The 14,382-nt window shown below is 37.5% G+C and overlaps 1 pseudogene; it reads right to left on the reverse strand.

The window, feature by feature from the left end:
* The window catches only part of LOC107140743, a 27,953-nt pseudogene extending 14,091 nt beyond the window's left edge, over nucleotides 1–13,862 (reverse strand).
* Nucleotides 13,863–14,382: the final 520 nt, after the last annotated feature.

A 14,382-nucleotide genomic window follows, 5' to 3' on the forward strand; every position in this document is an offset into this window, starting at 1 on the left:
TTAGCCATCCCTTGAGGGAGTACTTTCCATTCATATCTCTGATCAGGTCCTTCATGATTCAATGCAGGGACAGTAAATGCAAAACGTGGACTATCCTCAGGATGAATTGGAATGGAAAAACAACAATCTTCAATATCTATAACTAAAACATACCAGGTTTTTGGCAAAGCAGACAATTGAGGAATCCCCGATTGAGCAGGTCCCATGATAACCATCTCATTATTAATAGCTCTTAAATCCTGTAATAATCTCCATTTGCCAGATTTCTTTTTAATAACAAAAATGGGAATATTATGGGGAGATACAGAAGGTTGTATATGTCCCTCCACTAATTTTTGATTGACCAGGTCATGGGCTGCTTGTATCTTTTCTTTAGTCAGGGGCCACTGAGGAACCCATACTGGCCTTTCTGATTTCCAAGTAATTTTTATTGTCTCAGTGACCCCTTCCGAAAACCCAATCCATGTGTATCTGTTTTTTGATCTATTTGTATTGGTGCCACTATACCTTGTCCTTGTTCTCCTAATCCTTTTTCTTTCCTAAAACCTTGTCCAGCCATAATAGTGGGCGCATTTGGATTGATATGTGGAATGTTATTTGTTAATGTTAATCCCAATTGACCTAAAACATCTCGTCCCCATAAATTTATAGGAAGATGATCCAATACATATGGCTGTATAGTTTCTTCACATCCTTCAGGATCCTTCCATTTTAATACCATCGCACTTCTATGGGGATTAGTCTCCACTCCTAGGCCTCGAAGCGTTTGAGTGGCTTGTTGTAAAGGCCAGTCTGTTGGCCATTCTTGATGAGAGATGATGCTAAGATCTGCACCTGTGTCTAGCAGTCCATTAAAATCATGTCCTTGAATAGTTAACTTTAACATAAGGTGAGAATATAAATTTAAAGAAAGCATAGCCCAATCTATACCTGTGGAGCCAAATCCTTTGGAACCTCTTTCTACAGTATGACTAAAAAATTTGTCATGTGAGCTGTAGTATTAATAACTGTGCAATCCTATCTCCTGGTGAAATTACTGAGATACCCCTTGGAGAACTAGCTATAATTTTTATCTCACCTTCGTAGTCAGGATCAGTTACCCCAGGACTTATCATAAGTCCTTTTAGAGTAGAAGAACTGCGTCCTAATAATAAGCCTACTGTTCCTTGGGGAAGAAGTCCTTTTACCCCCGTGGGAATGATTTGAACTCCCATCTCTGGAGTTAGTACTGCTCTGGCAGAGGCACAGATGTCCAATCCTGCGCTTCCTCTGGTTTGTCTGATAAGGGAGTTAACAGATAATGTGTCCTGGGCACTACTCTGATGGTGTTGCTGGGTTCCTTCAATGCCCCATATATTTGTAGTCATGAGCCCCGGGGCATTGGGCCCCCTTGTCCGTTTTTTGGCAACAGAGTACCCTCTACAGTAGTCTGAGAACGGCATTCATAAGCCCAATGTTTTCTGCTACGATATCGTGGGCAAACACCTGGTATTTTTCTTTTTTGATCATACCCAGTTTTGTTACTTGTTTTAAACTCTCCTCCTATGGGGCAATTCCTTCTAAAATGTCCTGCTTGACCACAATTATAACATGTTTTTGGCCTGGTACCTAAAGCCTGTTGTACTGCAGCTGCCAAGACTTGCCCCTGTACCACTGGTTCATAAATATCTCTACACAATTTAATGTATGCATTTAAGTCTTTATATTTCCAAGGTCTAATGGCCTCCCTACACCCTCTATTGGCTTGTTCGTAGGCTAGTTGTTTTATTAATGGCATCACTTGTTCTACATCCCCAAAGACTCTGCTTGCTGTTTGTATAAGCCTATCCACAAACTCAGCGTAAGGTTCATTCTATCTTTTTTAAATCTTCACCATGATGGTCCCATTGTGATATATTTAACAACCCCTCCTTAAAGAACCATGGGCTACATTTTTGTATCGTATCAACGTATGCTCTAACTGCTCTTGGTTTTATTGGGGTGCCTTCTTCCTTTAGCAATTTACTTAACACCCTTTCAGTTTGATTCTTACTAACTTCTGATTCCATATTTCCGTAACAAAGATAACACAACCCACTAAGATAACACAAAACAAAACTGAAACAAAAAAGATACAAAAACACATTGTATCAATTTTTCTATTTTCTTGAAATGTCCATCCGTCCTCTCACCCTATCTGTTCTTCAAGAGCGATCAGCTTTTCTCCCATCCTATTTATTTCTAGGGACAGACAGCTTAAAAATGAAACAAAGATGAAACAAAACAAAACAAGAACACACTGTTTCTTGAAATGGTCACCCATCCTCTCACCCTATCCTCAGGGGCGAGCAGCTTACCTTGTCACTTACTCCCAAGTGTCCTGGAGCTCCCCATATGGGCCACCATTTGCCGCAGTCCAGCTGGGCAAAATAACCGGGAGGTGACAAGCAACTTGTGAAGGCTGAAGCGGGAACTGCTTTATTGCAGGGAAACTCAGTGGGAACTGAGCGGGAACTCAAGGTAGCGGGCACCCAAGGTAGCGGGAGCCGCTTTATTGTGGAACAGCAGATGTATATATACCTAACTGATTACACACAGCTTGACTCAATTAGCATCATCTAGATACAGCAGTCAGCCAATAAGGAATCCTCACCATCTTAATGACTCAGTGGCGTTGCCTCACAAACCACTCCTCCTGGCAAACTGCCAGGTGCCATTTGACTTGATTTGTGGTCCCCAACTATCTATCTATCTATCTATCTATATACACACACATATATACATATTTGTGTGTATGTTTATTTAAAAACCTTTCCAAAAATATAAATAACCCCCAAGATATTCAAAGCTATATAATCCAACAAGAAAACAGAATCTGAGAGGCTTTATAAGATTTTAAAGAAAATTTAAATGCCAGTTTGAGAAGTGTTATTCTTAGTAAATATTATAGTGGTGATAGTTTCTAGTTGTATTTTTTACTTTTACCCATTGATATGTCCTGGATTCTTCTTTCATTGAAATACATTGATTATACTGTTAGAAATCATTAATTTGGCATTTATTTAAATGTTAAAAATAAAATTTTGAAAACAAACAAAGCATAGAAGACACAGAGAAAAACCCACAAAAATACAGTTATTTCATACTAGACAAAGCTGCCATAAATATACATTGGAGAAAAAAATATCCTCTTCAACAAATGGTGCTGGGGAAACTGAAAACCCATATGTAGCAAAATGAAGTTAAATCCCTATCTCACCATGCACAAAACTCAGCTCAAAGTGGATCAAGGACTTAGACACTGTAGAACAAAGACACTGTGCCTACTAGAAGAAGAAGTAGGCTGAAATCTCTATCATGTAGGCATAGGAACTGAATTCCTCAGTGTGACTCCTAAAGTGTAAGAAGTAAAATCAAGAATCAATAAATGGGATGGTGTCAAACTAAAAAGCTTCTTCACAGCAAAGGAAACAATCAAGAATGTGAAGAGAGAGCCTATAGAATGGGAGAAGTATTTGCCACCTGAACCTCAGGTATAGCGTTAATCTCTAGAATATATAAAGAACTTAAAAAACTTAACAATAACCCAATCAATAAATGGGAAAAGAAACAAAACAGACACTTCACAGAAGAAGAAATACAAATGGTCAACAAATATATGAAAAATTGTTCAACATCTCTAGAAATTAGAGAAATGCAATGTAAAACTACACTGTAATTTCATCTCCATTCAGAATGGCAATAATCAAGGATACAAATAGCAATAACTATTGGTTAGGATGTGGGGAAAAGGTACACTCATATATTGCTGGGTGGGACTACAAATTGGTGCAATCACTCTGGAAAGCAGTATGAAGATTCCTCAGAAAACTTGGGATGGAACCACCATTTGACCCAGTTATCTCACTCCTCGGCATATATTAAAAAGACTTAAAATCAACATACTTTAGTGATGTTGCCACATGATTGTTTATAGCCACTCAATTCACAATAGCTAAGCTATGGAACCAACCTAGGTGCCCTTCAACAGATAAATGGATAAAGAAAATGTGGTGTATATACACAATGTGATATTATTCAGCCTTAAATAAAAATGAAATTATGGCATTTGCCAGTAAATGGATGTAACTGGAGACTATCATGCTAAGTGAAATAAGATAATCCCAAAAAACCAAAGGCTGAATGTTCTCTCTGATATGCAGATGCTAACACACAATAAGATGAGGTGGAGAATAGAAGTTCAGAGGATTAGACAAGGTGAATTAAGGGCAGGGAGGAAGGTTGGATATAGGAAAAACAGTAGAATTAATTGGACATAACTTTCCTATGCTTATATATGAGTGCACAACCAGTGCAACTCCACATCATGTACAAGCACGAAAATGGGAGGTTATATATACTCCATGTATGTATGATATGTCAAAATACCTTCTACTGCCAGATATAACTATACAGAACAAATACATTAATTGCAAAAAAAAAAAAAACCAAATGAGGCTATTATAAAAATTAGGAATTGTATTTTATTGCCAATTTCAGATATCTAAAATAACAGTGACCCCACAATATTTTCCAGAACTCCCCTTGTGATCAGCTCATGGCTGACTTGGTATCAGAGAGCCAGGAGCCTTCTTCTTACTCTGCACCCGGGTCTGCCTCCTTAAGGTTTCTACTGCATGACAGATGGGGCTCTAGACTTTATATTCATGTTCCAAGAAGAAGAAAGAAGATAGAACAAAAAGAATGTGTCTGTCAGTGTAGTAAATACCTTACAAACCTCTGCTACCACTTACATCTTACTGACCTTCTTTCTCTACAAGGGAGCCTGGGAAGAGGTGTTTAGTTGGCCTCATAAAAAAACCAACATAAAGGTGTTTTTTTCCATCAAGGGAAAATAAATATTGAATAGGCAACTAGCAGCATCTGACACAAATCTTAATCATCTTTTTCTTTCAGTATAGGATCACCCACTAAGAATATATGTTTAAATATCTTAAATAACATCACAAGTAATAATGAATATAAAGTCTTAGATATTAAAAAGTTTTAAACCTATAAGCAACAATATCACACTATCTGATCTTAAAAACAACTGAAAAACTGTAATAAACAAAACTGCATGATACTGCAATAAAAACAAACATAAACCAGTGGAAGAGAGAGGCCAGAAATAAATCCACACATTTATTATCAACTGACCTTTGACAAAGTTGTCAAAAATTCACAATGATAGAAGAATCGTCTCTTCAACAGTGCTGAGCATATTGGATATCTACATACAGAAGGATGAAATTGAGCCCTTATCTCACACCATATACAAAAAATCAACTCAAAATGAATTCAAGACTTTTTTTTTTTTTTTAAAGAGAGAATTTTCTAATATTTATTTTTTTTTAGTTTTCGGCGGACACAACGTCTTTGTTTGTATGTGGTGCTGAGGATCGAACCCTGGCCGCACGCACGCCAGGCGAGTGCACTACTGCTTGAACCACATCCCCAGCCCCATGAATTCAAGACTTTAAGACTGGAAACTCCAAAGCTAGTAGAATAAAATACAGGGAGAAAAACTTCATGACATAGGTATTGAGAAAGATTTTTTTTTTTGGATATGACCCTGAAAGCACAGGAAACAAAAGCAAAAATGAACCAAAGGAATTGCATCAAACTAAAAGGCTTCTGCACAGTAAATGAAACAATGGAGTGAAGAGACAAGATACAAATGGGAGGAAACGCTTGCAAACGTTGCTCTGATAAGGGGTTAATAGCCAACATATATAAGGAATTCAACTCAACAGCAAGAAAATAAATAGCCTGAGCAAAAGACCTAACTAAACACTTCTTCAAAGAAGACTTACAAATGGCCACTAGAAATTTATATATATATATATATATACACACACACACACACACACACACACACACACTCAATGTCACTAACTACTAAGGAGATACTATGAGATAGCTCCTTACATCAAAATTAACATGTATTGGTAAGGATATAGAAAAAGGGAGCCCTCATACACTTTTGGTGAAAGTATAAATTAGTATAGACATCATAGAAAATAGTATGGAGGTTTCTAAAAAAATTCAGAATAGAATGATCATATGATGGATCTAACAATTCCACTTCAGAGTACACTTCCAGGGAAATGAAATCACTGTGTTGAAGAGATATTTTTAACTGCTATGCTCTCTGCAGCATTATTATAAGAGCCAAGAGATGGAAAAAATGTAAATGTCCATGAATGGATAAATGGAAAAAGAAAATGTTGTGTATATACACAATGGAATACTTTTCACCTTAAAAGCAAAGCTGATCCTTTCATTTGAGACAACATGGATGAACCAGGATGACATTATGCCAAGTGAAATAATCCAAGGACAAAAAACCAAATAACACATGCTCTTGCTTATTTGTGGCATTTGATACAGTTGAACTCATGTAAACAGAGTGGAGGATGGTAGTTGAAGTGTGTAGGTGGGTTGGCAGATATTGGTCAACGGATGTAAAATTTTACTTACATATAAGGAATAACTTCTGGAGATCCACTATGCAGTGTGATAACAATAGTTAATAATTATTAATTGTACACTTGAAAATAGCTAGGAGAGGAGATTTTAAATGCTCTTGCCACATGAAGGTAAGTATGTGAGGTGATAGGTGTGAATTAGCATGATTTAATCATTCCACAATGTATGTATATATCTAAATATATTGTACACCACAAATGTATAACATGTTTTATTTGTCAATTAAAAATAAGTTAATTTAAAAATCCTAGAAGGAATTTCTCATAATCAGGGACCAGTTTTCAGTTCTGTAGAAGCTGTCTCACTGGGTTAGGTTGGAGTCAATTCTCACTTGGTAATTTATTCTTTAATCCAACAAATATTTAGCATCTATTATATTTAGGCATTCTGCCAGGAGTTTTTGGAGTGTGGATGATAATTGCCATATTTATGTCGTGCTTTATATTTTTTAAAGGACTTTGATTGACGTCTTCTCATTTAAATCTCATAAAACACCAAGAGATAGGACACAGATATGATTTCCTCATATTATAAATGGGGACATTGAAGAATGGGAGATTAAATCATTAAGGGCAATTCACAACAACATTGTGGGTCAGATCCAGATCACCAACTGGGAAATTCCGTCTCCTGGAAATTTTTCACTCCTCTGGTTTTAGAAATTGGGCTCTATTGCTAATCAGGAGATGGAGACAGCAAGCACTTGCATTCTCTCTCTCACTTTCTGTCTCTCTCTCTCTCTGTGTCTCTGTCTGTCTGTCTGTCTCTCTAAACATAGTTTATACAGAGGCCAGGAACTTCCCAGGTGGATCTTTTGGGCCAGTAGGGCACTTGTGTAGCTTTCATAGAAGCATTTGAACATAGATATTTGAGTTCATCTAAATGAAGTATGAAGTTAAAATTTGGGAAAACTGCCACGAGGATTTCACAAAAGTTCATCCCTCTTTTATTTCTGTTAAAACAATGCATTGTATTCAATATAACTATTAAGTTTCAACAGCCATGATTACAGCTATATTCAGGTACAGAATATGGCCAGTTCCTGAAGTGCTCCATTCACTTTTTCCCTTAGAAAAGAAGCTTATTGGCATAAGGAAGAGTTTCTTTTTTTTTTGGTAGCAATTTAAAGGTTTTATTCTGTGTTGCTTATGTCAAAACTTTGTTAACATCTGTCCCAGGTAGAAAAGATACAAAGTTGTGTTGATGAAAGAAGTCCAATATTGACTGACCTTCTTAAAACATGTTTGTTTTATTTTTTTTTTTAATTTTTAAGGAAGAGTTTCTTTGTTATAGGAAACCCTTGCATTCACTCCAGTGCACAAACTTCTCAGTAGGAAAGAAAGCAGACTTACTGAGGCTCAAAAACAAAAATTTAGTTTTTTGTGGATGTGAATATTAAGAAAATTTTTATGACTTTATCTTTTATTTCTTTAAAAATCTGATGATAAGCAAAGCTCTTAACTTGTATATACATGTTTGTATATTCACTACAAACCATTCATGTCATTCTGGATGTCCTTTAATCCCAAAAGTAAAAGTAGTTTTGACAGACCAGATCTGGTGGTGGCTCATGAATATAGATTTCCTTCAAAGAACAAGGACTAATCTGTGCTCAAAGCAAAGAAGAACCTGTAGATGTCTTTAGTTCATCTTCTATATTTGGACCTATGAGATCATTAGTCAGCTATATTATTTATCTCCTACACAAAAGTATTTCAAGGTCTGTGGGAGTTTTCTCAAGTTAAGGTTAATCAATCTTTATTACTCTCAATTTATAGTTTCCCAGATGGTTAAGTTGGTGAAGTCTTTTTTTTTTTAATTTAAGAAATGCAAGTTCCTTATTTGCCCTCCTTTAATCATTTTGAAGACCTGCATTCATGTGGCTATTAAAAATAAATAATAGGGAGACTTTCCTTTGAAAGTCTGTTATAGTCTTTGAAACCACAGCATAGAATATCATGATAAAGTAAGAATATTTATTTTTCAAATACATCATTTACATAGGAGGAGGGGTTTTGTAGTACGCCCTAATTTACCATAAAACAAAGGAATATCCAACATACTCATATTTCTACTTAGTGTGCAATATATAATTACATTTTGTCCTGAAAATGAATTACTGTATTAAGCTAACTCCTCAGCTTCCATGTATCTCTGGCTTATTGTTACAAATGCTCCTTAGCACTAAATTGGATTCCTTTTCTGTAATTGCAAATGTAATTTTCCTACCTTGCATTGTTATCCTCAGATATTATCCTCACTGATACTTTGGTGCACTACTTTCCATCAATGGACAATTCAACATTCAAATTCAATGTAAAGAAAAATAAATATTCCCACTTTATCATGGTATTCTATGTAACGTGATACACGTTTCCTTCCCTATGTTCCTTTGCTGCCTCTCTGCTGGGCTTCCAGGACACTGTCTCTGTTATCAGCCAAAGGTGACAGCAGAAGCATATAAATTTTGATACCTATGTGTATACTCTAATTCCATTTTGCAGCAAGGCACAAGGTTTGCCTTAACTTGTTTTCTCTGTTAAACTGCTTAACTTTTCCCAAAATCCACTACTAGTTTCATTTGAATTCATTCTGTCAATCAACACATATTCCCAAAATAATGCATTTAAAATCCTCTTTATTTAAAATCCAAATAAAGAATTCTGGTTAAAAAAGGCTTTTAATCTACCATCTCAAGAGACTCCATGGTAGAATCTAATGGGACAGAGAAATTCAGGCAGAGTCTGTAGCATCAGTTTTCTAATAGGAAGAATTTTGACATCCTCACATTGAAAAACATATCTCATACAGGTTATGCATTCTTAATCTGAAAAGGTAAAATCCAAAATGCTCCCAAATCAAAAACTTTTTGGGTGTTACATTGATTTTTGGATTAGGTATGCTTAATTGGTAAAATCTGTGCAACATCAAAATTTGAAAAACTCCGAAATCTAAAACTCTTCCAGTCCCAAGCATTTCAGATGAGGTTTACACAACCTGCATAATACAATGATTCTTCTGCAGAATTGTCAAAAAAAAAAAAAAAAAAAAAGGAATGGATAACATTGCTCATGAATATCATTCTAAGGTGAAGATGGGAGGCGATCCTTTCTTGAGATAGAATAAACAGCTGAGGAGTATGTTATTTATAGGTGCATTTGTTTTCCTTTTAAAAAATCAGACAAGGCAGGGGGCTGGGTATGCAGTTCAGCAGTAGAGCACTTACTTAGCATGCTTGAAGCCCTGGGTTTGAACCCAGTGCTGAAAAAGCAAATCACTAAAATTAGACACTCAGAAGCTTATAAGTTAGGCAAATTACTGAGAGTTAGGTGCTGAGAGATGGGGGAGAAGGGGATGGAGCAACTGTGTTTTCTTTTTTATATTTAATGAGCTAGTGCTGCAGCAGGAGATACTATCATTGGAATGTCACTGAGCAGAGTGGGGCACATAGCTCTCAGCAACAGCTGGGACTGACTGTCCCTTGAATTACAAGGTGAGCATGTGAAAAGATTTGCTTGTATAACTTTTGCACATGATTCTTATTAGAATTTCATCCATAGTTCTAGAGTCTGCTCCATTTCCTACAGTTCTTAATTGTGGAGGGATGGTCCTCCTTCTCCCTTAAATTTGACCGGTGGACCAAATTCCTCAAGATGAACCTCCTTAGTTGAGAGTGAAAGAGCACAGCCATGCTGGGAGGAGGACTTCATGGCAGATGGGAGGCTCTTTTCTTTGCAGGCAGGTGAAGCTATGAATTGTAGTAATATAGCTGCTGTGTGTTGTGAAACATCTTTGATAGAGTAGACGTGAGTTTTCTGAGCAAAGTGCCTTGAGAAGACTAGGTACTCTACATTGGTGATTCATGGTTTTGAGGATTCCATCTTTGTAGCCCACCATTCTGGCTGAAGAAATGGCAATTCAGAGAAATCAGGCGACCCCTGTATTTCCAAATATAATATACCTAAGGAAACAAGCTCATCATAAATTTCCTACCAGACTGCAATTTCCCAATTGTTTATGCTGAATTCTGTTGTGCATACATATGTGACGACTGCTCAGATGATTCCCTGTGACACCCCCTCAACTGGGAAGGCATCTGGGTAGTCTCAGTTGGGAAAGCCTGCTAAAAATGTCTTTACTTTGGCATTAAATTAGCTTATTGGAAGAATGTACACTTCAAAGTGGAAGTTTTTTACTTTTTTTTAAGTGAAGTTTTTTACATTTATAATCTATTTCTAGATGATCCAGAGACTTTGCATTTAACTTGAATGCTAAGGTGAGGACAGCTTCTGCTAGCTAAGAATAGTTCCTGTCTTAATTAGGAAGTGATCAGAAAGAAGAGTTTCTTAAGGGAACATTTGGAAAGATTTATCCCTGTGATAAAAATCATGAGTCAAATTATATTCCATGCTTGTATAATTGTGTTAGAATGAACCCCAATATTGTGTATAACCAAAATGAACTAATAAAAACAAATGAAAAAATCAAGAGGACACATGGATATATTATTTTAGCAAAAACAACAAAACAAAACAAAAACACCTTTTACTATAAACCAAACATATGCTGACAAAATTTACAACAAAAGGAGAATTTTTGTAATTGTTTTTTAAACAATAAGATGAAAATTCACTTCTAAGCAGTAATGATTCAAGCTTTTCATTACATCCTAATGCAACAATTCAATTATTTGGTTATAAGATGCTTTGTGTCTATGATAAGGGCACATTAACAGGTCACTTTTTAATGCCTTAGTGATAATTTAATGAGGATTTACTCCTGTTACCTGCAGCATCAATGCTGGAGTTTAGTGCTATGCGAGGGTCTACACCATGTGACAAGAAGAATTTTGTGAATATGGTGACATCAAAGGCCAAAATAATACCAGCCTTGGAAAAATAGAAGTCTTCATAGTAGAAGGTCACTTCTAAGATAGCACTGGTGGTCCTCCAGTTTTGTTTTCTGTCATGAGAAAACTTATGACTTTTAAGTTGACATAGAACTGGATTCACATTTCATAATTCAGTAGGTGATTTCATGCCATTTTGGGGGAAGTTTCTGCCAGATTGGGGGAAGTTATGATTTCCCCCAACAAGGCAGGAATATACCTTCAATACCATGATTAATGTCATTTATTAGAGTTGGGATGTGGGGATCATGTATGGCAGTTAAGAAAGGGTCTAGTGCAAGAAGTAGAATGTTATTGGTGGTGGTGGTGAGGAAAGAGGGCATCCAGACCAGGGAAGCAGGGGCTGTAGTCTAGGGGGAGAAACTGGGAGAGGTTCACTCTGGCTCATCAAGTTGCATTAGAACACTAACAACTTTTGCAACTCATGTGTCTTGGACCATTCCTGATTTCCCCAGCCATCCTGGAACTGTCATAATTATGGTGAGACACCACAAGACATGCTGCTCATTGAAGTCTGTGTAACAAGGCTCTGTGTTGCTTAGGGAATGTATTCAATTAAAGAGGTAATGGCTTTCTGTTGATTAGTTGAGAGCTGTTGGCTTCAGAGTAGTCTAAGAATACATTGACCTTCCAATACTGTGTCAGGGAAGACACAAAGAGGAATCTGATGACAGACAGGAACAGGGATGCAAATACCACCGGGGGTCTTTATTTGAGTTCTGAACCCTACTTTCCCCAGTATGTGAGCTTCATTCTTGCTTATTTCATTCACTTCCTGAACACAATGGAGCACCTGACCATTGAGTTCTTGCCTTTTTATGCATCATGATATCACTACATGGAAAAACTGTCCTTTTCTCTCTCCAATATCAAGTCAAAAGTCTTTTGGATTTTAATGCTGGAGAGGAGTTAATTTGGATTTCTTGGTCAGTCAAAGATCCTGAGGAAATCCCATTGAACCAGCTTGGTTTATGAACCCATCTGTGTATCAATCAACTTTATATAAATCAGAGATTAAGCCACCAGTAAGAACCTGGAGCTGCCACTCCAGCCATGTGATGGGGGAGCCAACTCCCAGGAAGATGTGCTGGGAAGAAGCATCATAGGCCTTATGTGCAGGAGTAGGACCACTCCATCCAGTCTATTGTCTTTTAAAAATTATTGCTATCTGAGTTTCCACAAATTCCCAATCCTACTATTTGTTTCTCTAGTTTTTACTAAAAGTCTTGGTGAATAAAGTATGATAAAAACAATTTTTGCTAAATTAAATAGGATTTACTTTCATGTTAATCATGATGAGAATATGTTTTAACAGATTTCAGATACTTAGTTGAGAATTAGGGATGAATATTCTGAATTTCCTTTCAACTTCTGTGGCAAAATTTTATAAGGAGTCATTTCACTGCTCTTCATATTTGCTTTATGTACACCTGTAAAGTTTAGAGGTGAAGGAGTCCATTAATCTGCGACCTTTATGAAGCATAATGAGATGGTGTACAAAACACAGAGTGGCTACTTTTGTGTTGGGCCAGTTGGTATAGCAGGGTGATTGCCACTGTTAATTAGCAACACTCCATGAATTAGACAATGCCACATCCACAGGAAGTTGACTTTAAGAAGAAAGGAATAACAGGGCAGAGCTATGTTATTAGGAGGGGAGGCATGGGTATCCCTTCCCTTTCTAATCCCAGATGTTCTGGAGTCTATTGGACATACAACATGGCGCCGGGGCCCAGCAGACAGACCATCCTATCAGCGGGGCTGCTTTCCTGTGGGGCAAGAGTGAAAGTGGCCATACCAGAGGGTGATGCAGAAGCTGTATGGGCCCAGCAGTCTGGATTTGGTACCAACTGATGAAAAAGTTTTCTGAGGAAACAAGCTGCTTTGAACCTGGTGACTGTGGGGGAATCTGAGGGAATGAAGCCACCAGGTCTGTGGGGAAAGCCCCCCCGTTGGGAGTCAAGCATGCCCATGCTGTTTGTTACAGTTAGCTCATTGTTGGGTCAGCCCAGAGTGGGACCTCTCAGTTATTCTGGAGGGGCTAGTTGATACAGGGTACAATGAAGAAAGGCCACTTTCACCCCAGGGATCCATTTACCCTTCACTTCCCTCCCTTGTTGAGCTTTCTTCGTGTTTCAAGAGACTGACTATTGTCCATGGGTTGCTGGCCCTGGCAGACATGGGTAGAGGCAGGAAAAGAAGTTGAAGTATCCATTCCCATAGCTTCTCCTACTCTGGATCCAACAGAGGGCTTCATCCCTCTTCCAAAGATTATCATTGGCTCCCACTCTTCTGTTACAGCTGTTTTGTCTGGTTTCTAGCACCGTCTTGCTGACCTCACCCGCTTAACCCACACCCAAGTGCTGATGACTGCTAAAGGGGCTGACCCCTGGAGCAGCAGCCGGCCACAGTGATCCACCGCAATGGAAATGTGGCGGCACATTGCTCCATCCTCCGTGATTCTATGGCTTCCCACCCCCCACAGTCACTATTTAAGATATATTAGGAATCTCATTAAAAGGCTCAGAAAGATTGAACTAAAGACAATCTGTTTGAAAGTTTGATATTGAACTGTTTGACTTGGACATCTACACTTACAACCACTGTGCCATACCTCTTAAATGTTCCATGAAACTTTTATAGGCCAAAATTCTGTACAAATGATAAAAATAAGGACATAACCTAACTTGTCAATACCATGGGACATTGTCAATATTGTGCAGAGGGAAAAGAATGTTCTGGGAAGTTAGGAACAAATAACCATATTTGGTAAATTCTAAGCTACTGTTTTTAAAATGTTAAATTTTTCTTTAAACTCATTTTTAGCTTCATTCCTAGAAAGTCCTGAGCCCTTGCTTCTGACTGTCTCGGCTTCATCCTTATACCTAGTCAACATCCTATGACATCCACCACCACGTCTGGATTTCTTGCACCTTCTTCATAAGCACCCATCCTTATTTGTA

This window comes from Marmota marmota, unplaced genomic scaffold (assembly GCF_001458135.2).
Source record: "Marmota marmota marmota unplaced genomic scaffold, marMar, whole genome shotgun sequence".
Classification (NCBI taxonomy): Eukaryota; Metazoa; Chordata; class Mammalia; order Rodentia; family Sciuridae; genus Marmota; species Marmota marmota.